The sequence below is a fragment of the Salvia splendens genome, chromosome 1 (assembly GCF_004379255.2).
Source record: "Salvia splendens isolate huo1 chromosome 1, SspV2, whole genome shotgun sequence".
NCBI classification, from domain to species: Eukaryota; Viridiplantae; Streptophyta; class Magnoliopsida; order Lamiales; family Lamiaceae; genus Salvia; species Salvia splendens.
The window spans coordinates 36,758,673-36,775,188 of NC_056032.1; the positions used below are offsets into that span (position 1 = coordinate 36,758,673).

At 38.3% G+C, this 16,516-nt stretch overlaps 1 long non-coding RNA gene across 1 annotated transcript; it reads right to left on the reverse strand.

Annotated features, from left to right (window-relative positions):
• Positions 1 to 11,977: 11,977 nt before the first annotated feature.
• Positions 11,978 to 14,301, reverse strand: LOC121799473. The gene is made up of 3 exons (XR_006050320.1): positions 14,060 to 14,301; positions 13,144 to 13,235; positions 11,978 to 12,290 (listed from the first exon to the last, which is right to left on the reverse strand). It is a non-coding gene; the product is annotated as an uncharacterized LOC121799473 (long non-coding RNA).
• Between the last annotated feature and the right edge of the window lie 2,215 nt (positions 14,302 to 16,516).

Sequence of the window (16,516 nt, forward strand, 5' to 3'; positions counted from 1 at the left end):
ATGGAATATTTAATTTTGAAGAAAAATTAAATAATTTATAATCGATCTACGCTCCGAGTAGATGATTGCGGTATATTCACTTTCTCTAAACCGATTCCCGGTGAGTGAGAAATAATGTATTAAAATATGTCATGATATATGAAGATATGAAATTAATTAATTAATTTATTTATCTATTTTGGACACGTAGAAAAAATAATGTGGCAAATGAGCATATGAAGAAAGCTTCGTAGAATGCGTGCATATTGATCGGGTCGTCTAGATACATCTCTCGAATGAACAACTACGTGAGAGGTGTCTAGGTATATCCGTCCAGGTTCATGCTCCATGATTGACGTTGTAACGTTTGTAACCGCCGACCGTTACAATTAGCCTTAATGGGTGCTTTGACTCCACCTCCACATGCATTGGACTTGGCATGACATGCATACTCTTGCATTCTCTACACCACTTCACAAGCATACAAAGCATAAGCTCTCTCCCTCTCTTGCATTGTTCTTATGTCAAAACTCTACCCTCACCTTCATCCAGTTCGCCGGAGCTTTGTTGATTGCGGTGTTGCTTCATCAGAGACGTAACCTGTTTTATCTTTGGGGACGACACGCCAATCTGAGAGCACTACCGGAGCGTATCTCGTCTTGCAGAAAGAAGCCCTCCTCAACTTGGCTTATTTTTACTATTTTACAGTGTTATTGTTATGATTTCAATATTGTAATTTTGTTTTAGTTTAATTTTCTTTATTATTTCTTTTGGGTTGTATTACATCCGGATAGTGTTTATCTTGTAATCCAGAAAATCCAACCAGTACTAGTATCATTTGTCTATATTTAGTAGCTACTTGTCCTCAACATTACAAAATGGTAATACTACTGCTAGTTTAGATCTGTCTATATTTAGTAGCTACTTGTCCTCAACATTACAAAATGGTAGTACTACTGCTAGTTTAGATCCAATTAATCAATTATGTTGGTTCCCAGAGTTTTTGTCTTTGCTAAATTGATAAACAATATTACTACCGTCTTAAAAAAATGTGTCATATCTGAGTACGTAACAATTATTAACATAAAAATAATTATATATTTGGGTAGGTGATATTCTTTTATTTGGATTTAAGCCATGTAACCAGGTTTTGATTTAAAAAATTATGATAGCTTATTAAAATTAAAGGATAAAGATTTTTCAACAAAATTTTTCGATTCTAAGAAAATATTGTTATTTGCGTTTTGATATGGACATTAATACTTGGTAATTTCTTGTATATCTATACTAATGTGACAGAGCCATTAAATTTCAATGGTCAACTTAATTTTGTACCCGAAAATTTATATGGTTAATGAGCAATAGATAGACAACAAATAAATTTTGCCCAGATCAAGTAAAAATTCTGCCCAATAGGAAATAAGGTCGGCCCAATAAAAATATAAACAGAACGGGTTTTGGGTCAACCCTACTCCGGGTTGCAGGCTAGTCTGGCCAGTCTAACGGGTCTTGCGTCAACCCTACTCCGGGTTGCAGGCTAATCAGGCTGAAATTTTATCGAGTTAAAAATTTACAACCTAACCCTAAAAGTTTGGTTTTCGAAATATAATTAAGAAAGTTTGTATTTGACTATTCGTTTTTTTAGTTTGGAAAAGTTATAAACTTTTGTCCATGTTGCGACATATGTCTAACATTTACATTTGTCATAATATTTGAACGTGGAAATTATCTACACTAGTATCACACCCACGCGATGCATAGATTTAATTTCATCACGATAAATTCATATTTTGAATTAATTAGTTAAAATCAGATATAACTATATTTTCTAAGGGTTAAAAATTATAGACGTGTAATACAATTTAAATGTATGATCCCAAAAAATAAAATTAGACAACTTTAGAAATCAACCAATCACATACACATATTTCATATAATTGTATTGAATGTGCATTATATATAAAGTAATTCAAAACTTCCAATGACCACTTCCATATCCCTGCTACAAAACAATAATCATAATTTTAGAGCATCTCCAATGGCGGACGTCCGGTCGGACATCCGCGACGGGCGACCGAGACGTCCGCCATTGTGGCGTGGCAAGTCGGATACGGACGTCCCGTAAGGACGTCGGATGTCCTCGGACGTGCGGGCGACGGGCGGGCGGACGTCCGCCATTGTGGCGTGGGTCGGACGTCGGGTATTTAATTTTTTTTTTAAAACTTTATATATACGACTCGTTGAACTTCATTTCATTCGCACCACTTGTGTTAACAAGTTTCTCTCTTCTTTTACTACAAATTTCATTTCTACTTAATGGAGAACGACAGGAACTCCCCCGCCACGAGCGAGTCGCAGACTCCGACGTTTCCCGCCGAACTGGAGGGAAACTCTAGCGGAAATGCGACAACGGTTCCGGCAATGTCGGGGATGGGTGGAATGGGTAGGATGGGTGGTATGGGTGGGATGGGTGGGATGAGTGGTATGATGTCCCCTTACTGCAATATGTACAATTGGATGGGTGGGATGAGTGGTATGGGTGGTATGATGCCCAGGGCAGCGGGGATGGGGGGCATGACCCCAAATATGATGGGGATGGGGATGGGGGCATGACCCCAAATATGATGGGGATGGGTGGGATGATGCCGGGGATGATGCAGACCATGCCTGGGGGAGGGGGTGGCAGCGGCCCTGAACCACTAGCGGACGATGTCTATCGGCCGGTTATCGATATGTTGTCTACTGACACCCCCTCCAGTTTTGTTCCGGAGACTCAGTTCACCGGCGTGGAAACTTTCTCTTTTGAGGAGTTGGGGCTATCTCCAGTCAGGGAGACTCCCGATGATGTGGGGGCAGAGGCAAGGGCAGTGGCAGGGGCAAGGGCAAGGGCAAAGCCACGGGCTCTTCCTCGCGAACGGTGGCTGAGGAGGAGGATGATGAGGAGACGGGAAAGAGGACGGTCTGGAGCGTGTGGGAAAACGTCGCGCTTTCGAAGGCTTGGGTTTCAATAGTCGAGGATCCCTATGTCGGTGCTAACCAGCATATTGACAGACTGTGGCATCGCGTCGCTGAAGCCTACCTCACACACAAACCGGCTGGGGCAAAGTGTCGCGTTCCCGAACAATGCCGGAAACAGTGGGAGCGGTTGAGGCCTAAGCTTAGTCGATTTGCCGGCCTCTACCAAAACAATCTCCGCTAGGCAACCAGCGATATGTCCGAGGAGGATGTGAAGAACCGTGCCTTGGCGCAGTACCCCGACAGATCCTTGAAGTTCAAAGATTTCGACCAGTGGGAGGCCTATCTCGTGGTGAAGGATTCCCAAAAGTTTTGTGGGGGTGTCGAATCGGACTGGCAGAAGCAGACGAAGATCAACGCTTCCGGTGAATACAGCAGCAGTGCTGGTTCGCACGAGCTCCCAGAAGCCGAGGAAGTGTCCCCGCTACCTCAATCAGACTCCCGCCGGCATCGTCGCCCGATTGGGCAAAAGGCTGCGCAGCGGAAGGCTAGGGGAAGCTGCAGCGGTAGTGGGTCGTTCGAGGTCCAATCGGAGGCCCCTGCTCCCCCAGAAGAGTACGATCGTCTCGCCCGCGCGCAGATAACGACTAGTTTGGTTCGGACCATGCATAGGTGGCATTGCACGACAGATCCTGTGTACAAAAGGATGTTGAAGGATGTCATCGATGGATGTCGGCGCGATTTGGGGATGCCACCCATTGGAGATGATGGCGCCGAGATTAGCGGCGGGGACGACGGGGGCGGCACGGGCGAGGGCGAGGGCGGCATGGGCGACGAGGACAACGCGGAGTGAGCCGAGTCTAAATTTTCCCGTATTATGTTATTTTTATTATGTAATTTTTTTCTTTTTTATTATGTAATTTTTTTTCTTTTTTTATGTAATTTTTTTTAATGAAGCATTCGCAATTTTCCCGTATTCCTTGTCAAAATTATAATTCTGTTACGTTTATAAATAATTGTGATTTTTTTTATTGCGGGAAGTCCTAGTGGCAAGGGCGATGGGAAGGGAGGATTGTGAAGGGGATGTCCTAGTGACGTGGCAGTGGGATGGGAAGTCCTAGTGACGTGGCAGGAGGTATTTTTGGGAAGTCCTAGTGGATGTCCGAATGGGACATCCGTGCATTGGAGATGCTCTTATATTATATTAATGGACATCATAAACACTCATCTGTTCATTTCTTCTTAAATGTACTTCCACCGCAGCCTACGTGTTAACCCTGTTTTCTCTTTAGTCTCGATGAACTGACGATTTGACATCAAATTTCGTTATCTCGAAAGGCATATTTAATTTTTAGAGCTATAGTCGAAATGAAGTAAATACGAACGGGTCAAACTCAATTCTCAAAATAAACTACAAATCTCATACTTACATGAAATGGTTTTAAGTGTATGCGTAAACGATTGCCTCCAACGCCACACTCACGTAGTGTATATAGTTCCTGCAATTACATAAACAATGATAATTACTCAAATCTATCAAGTCACACTCAATGAGAGTTAATCAATCTAGCAAATAACGCTTATAGAAGACCGTCTAATAAAGTTCAATCGCATGATAAAACCAAAGAATAAAGTTTATCGAAAGTTTTAGTGATAAATCTAGAAAATAAAAATTACGTAATGATTGGGTGGATTTATAGGTACCACTAGGGGCGGACGCAGAAATAATCATCCATAGGGGCTGAGATTTCTAAATTTTATTTTGATGTATATTTTTGAATAATTTAGATAATTTGTAGGGGCTTTTACACTATAACTTACACTAAACTTGACTAAATTTCAAAAAAAAATTAATAGAAAAAAGTTTAAAAAAATATTTCATTGAGGGCTTAAGCCCCTCCCCCTTACACTTTGGGTCCGCCCATGGGTACCACATGTCATGTATTTATAGTCCAATAAAAAAATGAAGAATTTATTCATAAAATTTTCACTTGTCACATTTATAATAAAATTTTAAAACTTTTTAACTTCTCAAAATTTAAATAAAAATAACGGTTAAAATGATAAAATGAATTTCATAAAATATCTCCTAAACGTTATCATGTAGTATTCAATACTACAAATAAGATAGTTGACTGTTCTAGTTAAACATTTCCAGTTAAAAACGGATGTCATTAAATATTACATAGAGAAGGTTTAATTTATGTTACAATGTTTCTATCTTTTATTTTATATTATTATTATTATTATAATGATAATGATTCATAATGATATTTAATTTATGCACACATCATATTGTAATTGATTAGCGGTTACTTTTTTTGATTCATCAATTAGCCGTTTTTTATATTAGCTGAATAATAGTGTAACTGTATATTATATTGGCTGAATAATAGTGTAACAATTCAAATATATAGGAGTATATATTTACGTTTCATTGGCTGTGTAACATTTATTCATATTAAAAGGTAGTGAATAATTAGCCGTTATTAACTTAATATACAAATTAGTTATTCAAATTTATACCTAGAATTTATAAATATTGCAAAATAAGGCCAAAACTCACATTTTATATACGTACAAATACAAAACAAGGGAGTGATCAATTGCTAACTCATCATTTAATTGCTAACTACAACTAATTTAAGACCATAGGATTTTAGAAATCTTGTGGCCTACGATTTGTCATGTGTAATTTCGTTTTTTATTTTTTAATATTAAAAAGATAATAGCAACTATTAAATTTAGAGTTTAGAAACACAATGTCAATAAAGCGTATGAAATACATCAACACAAAGACATGACAATGTCAATACAATTTCATATTGACATTGTACAAACATTGTATTGACATATTATGTGTCGTGTATTGATATAAAGCTGTTAACGAAATTTATGAAAATTTTCGATTTTTTTTTCAAATTTTGACATCGGAACATATGCAAGTGAGATCTCGTTAGAATCCTTATGAAATTATCTTTAATTTGATATATGTTGTGCGAAAAAAATTTAAATCGAGAAAGTTACATGCATTTTAAAGTTATGAGATATTTTTCAAAAGTTAATTACAACTAATTTGTTGTAAATTACCCTTATTGACTTTTTTGATGATCGTATTGACATTCTGGGATTGATGATATAGGCCATTGATTTGAATATCTAATGGCTATTATTTAATTATAGTTAGCAATTAAGTATTGAGTTAACAATATAACACTCTCCTACGAAACATCTATGTTAATATAACACGAATATGCGACTGGGAAGGAAATTAATTGGGTAAGATGAATGTCACGTAACACATACTCCCCCTCCGTCCGCGAATAGCTATGTCACTGATCAGAATAGTAATTTAAATTAGGGGTGTCAAAATGGGTAGCGGGTATCGGGTAATTCCTCGGACCTAACCTTATACCCGTCAGGTATTTGGAACCCGCTGCCCAAATAAATCGGGGTCGGTGCGGATAGTCTAGACAAGAGGAATTTGGGTATCGGGTACACCCGATAACCTACTGGGTATATCCGATATACCCACAAAATACCCGATTGACATAAGGATTTTATACTTCAACTATTTCATTCCCTTCCCCCAGCCTCCAACCAACACCCGCCTCAACAATCCTTTCCCCCACCCCATCCACCACCCTCCTTAAGGTACATAGATAAGAATTGGAGAATTAGAGGAAGTTATTAAGAAGTGATAGGGTGGGAACTATTGCTCAGATTGAGGAATGCAATCCAACTTGAAGTTAAATAATAAAAAAAAATTGACACAAAGTCACTAAAGATTTTGAATCAACTAAAAAAGAAAGGTTTAAGATCAAAATAGAATGACTAACAATGGGTTTGGACATACTCCCTCCATTCGCATGTCACATTTTGACCCAACACGAGTTTTAAGAAATATAATAGAAAGTGAGTTAAAAAAGTTAGTGGGATGTGAGTCTTACTTTTATATATTAGTTTTATAATAAAATGTGAGGGGAATGCGTTAATGGAATGTGTGGTTCATTACCAAAAAAAAGACAAGTATTGACAGATGGATCAAAAAGGAAACCATTGACAAGTAATACGGACGGAGGGAGTAATACATTTGGTTAAAAAATCCAATTAACTCTTATCCCCTCTCTGTCATTCTCTCATAGATTATATGTTTTGCTAATAGATTATACTCATGATATGACTCCATGGTAATTACTCGACAAATATAAGTTGCTAATACATTTGATCACTTCATCACAGGTGATGAGGAGTCGGGTCGGGTACGGGGTACCCGTTGGGTCGAGTGTGGATTACCCGTCACAGGGTTTACCCACGGTGATATCGGGGCTAGCATCGGGTAGAGAAAACTAAGCGAAATCGGGTGTGGATACCTGCGGGTACCCATTTCGACACCCTTAATTTAAATGCACATTTATATTCCACATAGTGTAGCACTGTAATTAATTAGTAACAAAATTTTTAATGTGATATGGAACATTGTTGTTAAAATGAAGGAAATAACTGAAAAATTGAAGCATGATAGTGGAGTCCTACGTTTGGTACCCCTCACATCGTCATACTGCCCTCTAAATATGTTTTATTTAATTCATATTATAACACATCATATAAATATTTATTCACGGTCTTATTTATATGAGAAATATTTGTAACAAACCAGCTTCTATCCACAAACCAACCCAAGTCTTTCCAGCGTGCTTTGTCCTCACTCACACGCTCCCTGGAGGCAGCTTTCCAAGGGGTCACCCATCTTAGAATTACTCCAAGCCAAGCACGCTTAACTTCGGTGTTCTTATAAGATGGATGCCGGAAAAGAAGATGCTCTGTTGGTATAAATAGCACCTAGCAAATCTATTAAGCTCTCCTCGAATATGCAGTCTCATACCTGCATATCCTCGGAATCCCTCTCGCTCGGGTGTGTTTCGGTTCATTCATGTCCCCCTCCGCTTCATATGTAGGAACCGCTCCTTATCCATGCTTCTGCACCGGCGTCACTCCCTACTCTTGCCCCCCGGCGTTACACACCTCCAACCAATGGTTAAATGTCATCCTTTGACTAATAAGTATACTACCATAATTCTGGTTTTGTAAATTAAGTTTTAAGTTTAGAAGCAACTTCTAACGAACTGAAGTGTAAATTTTGTAAATATATAAGTATAGTTAACCTAATTTTTCATTCCATTTTCAGTAAGCTTTTACTTGTTTATTGAAATGTAATATCAATCTTTTATGGCTATGAAAATAAATACCATCCCTCTTTTAGTAAAGTTATTAGGCATATAAATTTATTAGTCATGGGTGAAGATCTATGAAGTAGGAGACTGAAAGATACGTTTCTACTTCATAACAAATACATCCTCCCATCACGTGTCATGCATTGACATCATAATTTGAAAAGCAAATGGATAATGTTGCAAATAGAAGTCGAGTGGGTACATGCAATTTGTTTTAGTCATACCAATTACCCGAAAGCCGAAATGAATCTCTGAAAAATGCATATATTCGTTGAATAAATTCAGTACTCCTATATTATTGCAAGCCATACATAGTAACCATCGACCGATCACACCAAAATCATTGACAACTTTTTATACGCAGTATAGTTTTTTTATACTATCCGTCTACAAAAATAATCTTAGTAGCTGATGAAACGTACTTTAATACAAAATTTGTAAAATAAAAAAAATAGAAAGAAAAAATGATTAAAGTATCATCAGTAAAAAAATGGAACTTACCTTGTAAAATACAATAGAAAATTTTACAATAAATTGCGATTAGGGATCTCTTTTTTTCATTTTTCGCGAATAAGAGTCGCAGTTCATTTTTGCTATAAATGGTAATATGTCTAACAATTTACTAGCTCATTATACTTCTGTTTCATTTAAAAGTAAGTACTGCTCCATACAAGCGAGATATATATTCTATACTAACTTTTTTCCATCGATTTTTATTAAATTTGAGTGTCGTTGAAGGGTCTTCAAGAAAATTATATCTATATATATGAGATGCATTTGCAATGGTAACATATAGTACTAGAAATACACGAGATATAGGTAAAATTAATTACCTGGAGTAGTACTATTTTTATAGGAAAAATAGTTAAATGTATTAAAATTCAAAATGGAGCAATTTAGAGTATGAATATAATTGGCCAAGAATTTATTTATGTGCTGTGAGCCTGTGAATGGTTGTGGTGGTCCCAACAGTGTCATATTGCGTAAAAGGTTAAATATTAGGTATACATCAATTATTTTTATAGATTGAAATAGAATAGTAATCCCTTCTCCAATTGGCGGATTTAAATTGAGGATTCAATCCATCAATTCTTTTCTTGTGTTATTTCAATTATTTTTTCTATAAAAACTCCTGCATTATTAATATCCTAGTTCTGATAAATCAGGCAAAGTATGGTACGAAAATGCCTCCACGCCTGTGTCATGCAGTGAAAATATGATAACATTAACATCATAATTATAAAACGACTCCTATTAGATTTCAAAAGTTTAATTGATGTATCTAAACTTGAACTGACCCTAAATTAGGATTGCATAAATGATTAATTTCCAAATTTCTAGTACTAAATATAGAGTATAGAGTATTTTGCAAAGGTTTTAATGCAGGTCGAGAGTTGGCGAAAAAATTAACTCTTGCTAACACCCATCATTGCCTCTCTCTCACACCCAACAATTCATCTCTCTCTCGATCAAAGGAAAAAAAAGCAGGTGAACTTCAATCTTACTACTCCATTTTTCTTTAATTGCAAATGAAGAAGAAGGCGGCGTCGGTGCAGGAGGGGCAGAAATGGATCTAGGAATTGTAAAAATCATGGATTAAATATGCCCGGTCAATGGTTTTGACCAAAGAACAAATGTGACGAGACATTTAATTTTGTGAAATTAAATGATATAGCGTCGATCTACATTTTACGTAGATAAATGTAGTATATTCACTTTCTCAAATCCGATTTCCGGTGAGTGAGAAATAGTGGATTAAAGTTGGGCATAATTAGCTTTTAATTAAAGCTTGGAGCATGTGCTTAGGGAATAATTAACTAGTATTAATTATCCCACATTGGAAGATTAATACATCTTTAATGTGTTTAAATTAAGTGACTTTATGTTACTTAATAATTATAGTGGATCAAGATGGGTGAAAAAGCCCACACGCGCGCGCCGCCGCCGCCCGGCCCGTGCTCGTGGGCGTGGGCGCGGGCCGCGAGCCCGAGCCCGAGCCCGATCTCGAACTAGGACTTGGACTTGGATCTTGGCAATTGGTCTTTGGGTGGTCTTTGGGCTTGGCCCAAACTATTCTTTTTGGACCACCGCCGAGTCAGCAATCCAAGTGGCTTGACACGTCGTCAAGCGAGGCACAGTCACGGGTGCCACGTGAGAAATCCACACGCTCCACACACGGATGGCACACTCCTGCCACACGCCTGTAACCGACGTCGGTTACGAATTGGCCATGATGAGCCTTCAATGGCTGGTTGACCAAGCGCGGCACCTTTGGCACCAAGAATGATGCCACCTGCCGAGAAGCCACCAAAGTTTGGAGGATCTGACTTCAAGCGGTGGTACCAGAAGATGTTGTTCTACTTGACAACATTGGGCGTCGCCAACTTCCTCACGGAGAACGAGCCGCCCGCACCAAGCGACCAAGAGACTAGGCTCGAAGTCATGGCAGATTATGAAGCTTGGAGGAAAGAAGATTACCTTTGTAAAAATTTCATTCTAAGTGCTTTAGATGATAGTTTGTACAATGTATACTCCAATGTAACCACATCTAAACAAATGTGGGAAAACCTAGAAAAGAAGTATAGCATAGATAATGCTGCAGGGACGGAGCAAGTTGTAGCTTCCAAATTTATGGACTACAAAATGGTCGACTCTCGACCCGTCATGGAGCAAGTCCAAGAGCTCCAAATGATCATCCACTCATTAGTGGCTGAAGGGATGACCTTGCCCGACAAATTCCTAAGGTGCACGATCATTGACAAGCTCCCTCCAAGTTAGAAGGACTTCAAGTGTTATCTCAAGCACAAACGAAAGCAGATGACCCTTGAAGACTTGATCGTGAAGTTGCGCATCGAGGCCGACGTGCGCAAAAGTGATCAAAAGGCTAAGGGATTCACCCCAAATGAAGCCAAGGCCAATCTGTTGGAGCGGGGCGGACCCTCCAACAAACGCCCTCGCCCAAACCGTCCAAATGACAAGGGGAAGGGAAAGCAGCCTTCAAAGAAGTTTGAAGGCGACTGCTACAAGTGTGGCAAACAAGGCCACTTTGCAAAGGACTGCCGCAGCAAGAAGAAGAAGCCGGCTGCCCACGTCGTTGAGAAGGAGTTCAAAGACTGGGATGAAAACGACCTCATTGCTGTGGTCTCTGAAGAGGTCAACCTTGTTAACAACAACAATGGTGGCTGGTATATTGATACCGGCGCTACTGCACATGTTTGCTCCGACAGGAGCAAGTTTGCCTCCTACACTGCTGTCGAAGGGAGGAAAATCAACATGGGGAATCAAGCATCGTCCGAAGTCCTCGGCGTTGGCAACGTGATTCTCATGATGATGTCTGGCCTAACTATCACGTTGAAGGATGTGCTGCATGTCCCGGACATCCGCAAGAACCTAGTGTCAGGATCAATACTAGTTAATAAGGGGTTTAAACTTGTATTTGAGTCTGATAGGTTTGTCTTGTATAAGTTTGGAAAATCCCTCGGAAAAGGTTATGTAACCGACGGGCTTTTCAAGCTTAGTGTAGCAACTCGCAGTGTTGCAAAGCCATTGGCCAATAATAATAAAGCATCTACTTCCTCTTATTTGACCGAGTCTTCAAATTTGTGGCATTGTAGATTGGGACATGTAAATTCAAAAGCCATTAAAAGATTAGTGAATTTAGATTTACTAAAGGCTAATGAAGTGGATAATCAAGATAAATGTGAAATTTGTCTTGAAGCAAAAATGACTAAGTTGCCGTTTCACTCTGTAACACCCCTTACGCGGTTAGTTTTAACCAAATAAGTGACGTTACCTTTCGGTACGATCGATAAACAAAACCTGCCTATTTTTTTTTAACCATTTTGCAACACTCAACATACAATACTATCATAAAAGAAACTAAACCTGATAACACAACTATTTACTACTATACATAACAAAATAACATTAACCTGTTTATATAGACATACCTACAACTCCACTAGCAAAAATAAGGTTATAACCTTACATTTGTAACCAACTATTTACAACCAAAAGATAAACTAAGCATGCCACGTGTAAACTACGACTGTACTAGCAAAAAGGGAGGTGGTGACTTGACACGTGCGGCTGCCAACTAGCGAGTTCACTCGCTTCTATACTCTGCAAGAGGGAGAAGAAAGGGGGGTGAGCTTCGAAAAGCTCGTAGTGTAATCGCATTCCAGAATAAAACCTCTAAAACTTCAATCTATATCACTACCACAAGTAAACACTTTATTACCTGGAATGTCGTACAACACATATTCAATTTACATCGGCATCAATATACAAATTTAAAACAATGTCACCCAGTACAAGCATTAATCATGCAATACTTTCAATAATAACCATCTATCACGTATCAATCAGAACTATATAGCATCATACAACATAACTTTACCTGAGGAAAACATAACTGTTTAAAGAATTCAAAGCACAACCATATTATTTCAAAAAAAAATAGAAAATCACATTCTGCCCCCAAGTTATGCTTAGTGATGGACACGGGTACACGGACACTATCTGTAGCCCTATGAGGGCATCTATCATGTAAGTCCGTATCGGACACTGTAATCTTCCATATGGCCTATGCAATGCAACTGTCATATATTACCCATATAGGGTACATTTCAACAATCGATATATCATATAGACCATCGCTTCGGTTATCCAGAAGACGAATGATCAACATGTGTGCAGTACTGCTGTCCTATGGCATGCCAACTATACCCTGTGGTTCACTCAAGCAATGGGGCACAACGCAACTATTTCATATCAACTCTCACATTATTCAACACATAATTATTTAAATCACTTTGCATAAGAAATACCACCGTTTCTGTCACTTCACCTTGAAAGTACACAAAATCCACACAATCATTCTTAAGTTCTATGGCATAAGTATACGAATCACACAAACAAGTAGTAGTATTTATCAAAGTTTAAGGAATTAAATTCTAGAACACGCGTACACTACCTGTACACGTCAAAAAAAAACCCGCTATTACTTGCTTAGTCAACCATGGAGGTGCCCTTTTCCCTTATCGCTTGTGCTTGCACTCGGTTCACCTAATTTTTCAAACAATCACATATACAAATTATAAATAAACACTTAAAGCACAAGTATGGAAGCCAAAATATCACATCTATCTATCTCCCTTTTAGCATAAAAACCTTTATTCTCAACTTTTAAAGCTTTAGAAAAATATTGACTGCATTACATCAACTTCATATAATAAACTGACTTAGCTCGGAGATAACTAGGGGTAGAGCCCTACACCAAAATAAACCCCTATGTGTCTATTTTAATTACAAAAAAGATTTTTCTCAAAATTCCAAGGGACTAGGGAGTTATGAACGTTTGACTACAGCCTGCCAGTTTGTGACAGATTCTGGCGACGGTTTAGCATGAATTTTTAAAAATAGCAAACGTTGACGAAACGATCTGAAATTTTGCAGACATCTTACCAAGACCTTATAGTATGCATTAAAATTTTTAGAACATAAATTATATCATGTTAAAGTGGCCGAAACTGACCAGTACAGTAGCATCAGAACAGCCCACATACAAGCTATTTCCTATTTGTGTGTCATTGGGTAATTTCTCCAAACATTTCATGTTCAACAACAAAATTACATGGTTTTAGTCCAATTATGATTCATCTCCAACAAATGAAATCCCAAAAATCAGATTTTTCCTATCACTTTCATGCTTAAATATTATATCCTACTTCCAATTGCATAGTTCAATAGCCAAATTACACCAAAGCATCAAACAATAAAATTCCCAAATCTATGAACCCTAATTTTCGACCAAACAACAAGATTCACATCAAATTAACATCACTACTATACTTAGAAACATGATTGAAGAGGTTATGGAGGAAGCTAACCTCTAAATTCAACAATTTTCCAAAGATTAGTGGAAGCGGGTTTGCAACCTAAGCTCCAAAATTGAGGGAAAGAAGGGGAATTGAGAGCTTGGATTGATGGAGTGTTTTACATGTTACGCGGTGGAGCGATCGGAGGAGTCGCGGTGGCTGATCGGAGGGAGTAGAGACTGTTGAATATTTTACAGAGAGGAAGAGAGTAGAGGGAGTACGAAAAAGAGAGAGAAGAAATAAGAGGATGACTATTATTTTTCTATTTTCTTTTCCTTAATTTCCTTCCTAACTTTTTTCTCCACAAGACACGTTTTTTTCTTCCTACTTACTCATCACTTTCAAAACTTTTTTTCTTTCTCTTTTTCTTTTTCTAATTCTCTCATTAATTCTATTTCCTAATTTATTTCTTTTATTCCTAATAAAAACATATACACATAAAACCTCTAACTAAAAATCTAATTACTAACTCTAAACTTCTAAAAGATTTGGATATTACACACTCGGTTGAACGAAGCACAAAACCCCTTGAATTAATTCACACGGATGTATGTGATTTAAAGATGGTGCAAACAAGAGGTGGTAAAAAGTACTTTATCACTTTCATAGATGATTGCACAAGGTATTGCTACATTTATCTTTTAAGAAGTAAAGATGAAGCAATAGAAGCGTTCAAAAATTATAAGAACGAAGTTGAGAATCAACTTGGTTGTAAAATCAAAATGATTCGAAGCGATAGAGGAGGCGAATATGTAGCCCCGTTTGAGGAGTTATGCAACGCAAGTGGTATAATTCATCAAACAACTGCTCCATATTCACCACAATCTAATGGTGTTGCAGAACGCAAAAATCGAACTCTAAAAGAGATGATGAATGCACTGCTTCAAACTTCAGGATTACCACATAACATGTGGGGGGAAGCTGTTTTGACAGCCAACTATATCTTGAATAAGATCCCTCTCAAAGGAAAAGATGTCACTCCTTATGAGTTGTGGAAGGGAAGGAAGTCATCCTACAAATACCTCAAAGTGTGGGGGTGTTTGGCAAAGGTGATGGTTCCTCCGCCCAAAGAAGTTACAATCGGACCTAAGACGGTTGATTGCATCTTCATTGGATATGCACTTAACAGTAGTGCATATCGATTTGTTGTTCACAAGTCTGAAATATCGACTATAACAGTGGGGACAACAATTGAGTCAAGGAATGCCGTATTTCTCGAAAATACATTTCCTTGCAAAGACAAAGAAAAGGTCGTAACCAATTCTGAGACAAGAATTGAAGAAGAAGCCACTAGTTCTAAACCAGTGGAAGAAGAAGCCACTAGTTCTAAATCAGCGGATGCAGAACCTGAATCGCGCAAGCGTGCAAGGCCCGATCCTAATGATACAGTACTAAGACGTGGTAATAGGGTCAGAACACCAAAAACATTTGGTCCTGACTACATTGCTTTTATGCTAGATGAAGAACCGACATCTATAAAAGTAGCTTTCGATGGCCCAGACGGGTTGCATTGGAAAGAAGCTGTTCAAAGAGAAATTGATTCAATTTTGCTAAACCACACGTGGGTGTTGGTTGATCTACCTGGTGCGAAACCTCTGGGTTGTAAATGGGTACTTAAAAGAAAATTTAAGGCCGATGGAACAGTGGATAAGTATAAAGCCCGACTAGTAGTAAAGGGTTTTAAACAAAAGGAAGGACATGACTTCTTCGATACATACTCACCTGTAACGAGGATTACTTCCATCCGCGTGCTTCTCGCGATTGCTGCATTGCACAATCTTGAGATTCACCAAATGGACGTAAAGACTGCGTTTCTAAATGGTGAACTAGAAGATGAAATCTATATGGAACAACCTGAAGGGTTTGTAGTACCTGGACAAGAGAAAAAGGTCTGCAAACTGGTTAAATCCCTCTATGGATTGAAACAAGCGCCATTGCAATGGCACTTGAAGTTTGATAATGTGATGTTATCAAATGGGTTTAAAATCAACGAGTGTGACAAATGTGTCTACATCAAGAGCACTAATAACGGTCATGTTATAGTGTGTCTCTACGTTGATGATTTAATCTTGGGTAGCAACACTCAAGTAATTAACGATACAAAGGCCATGTTAAAGAGAAACTTTGACATGAAAGACATGGGTCTAGCCGATGTAATTCTTGGAATGAAGATTCTAAGAACGAATGATGGAATCATCTTAACACAATCACATTATGTTGAGAAGATATTGAATAAATTCAAAGCCTATGATGGCGCGCCGGTTAAAACTCTAATTGAACTCGACGTTCACTTGAGCAAAAACAAAGGCGAGCCCGTTGCTCAAGAAGAGTATGCACGGGTCATCGGGTGCATTATGTACTTGACTAATTGCACTCGACCTGACATTGCTTGTGCCGTGAACAAGTTAAGTCGTTACACGAGCAATCCAAGCAAAGAGCATTGGAGAGCTCTTGTGAGGGTTTTGAGAT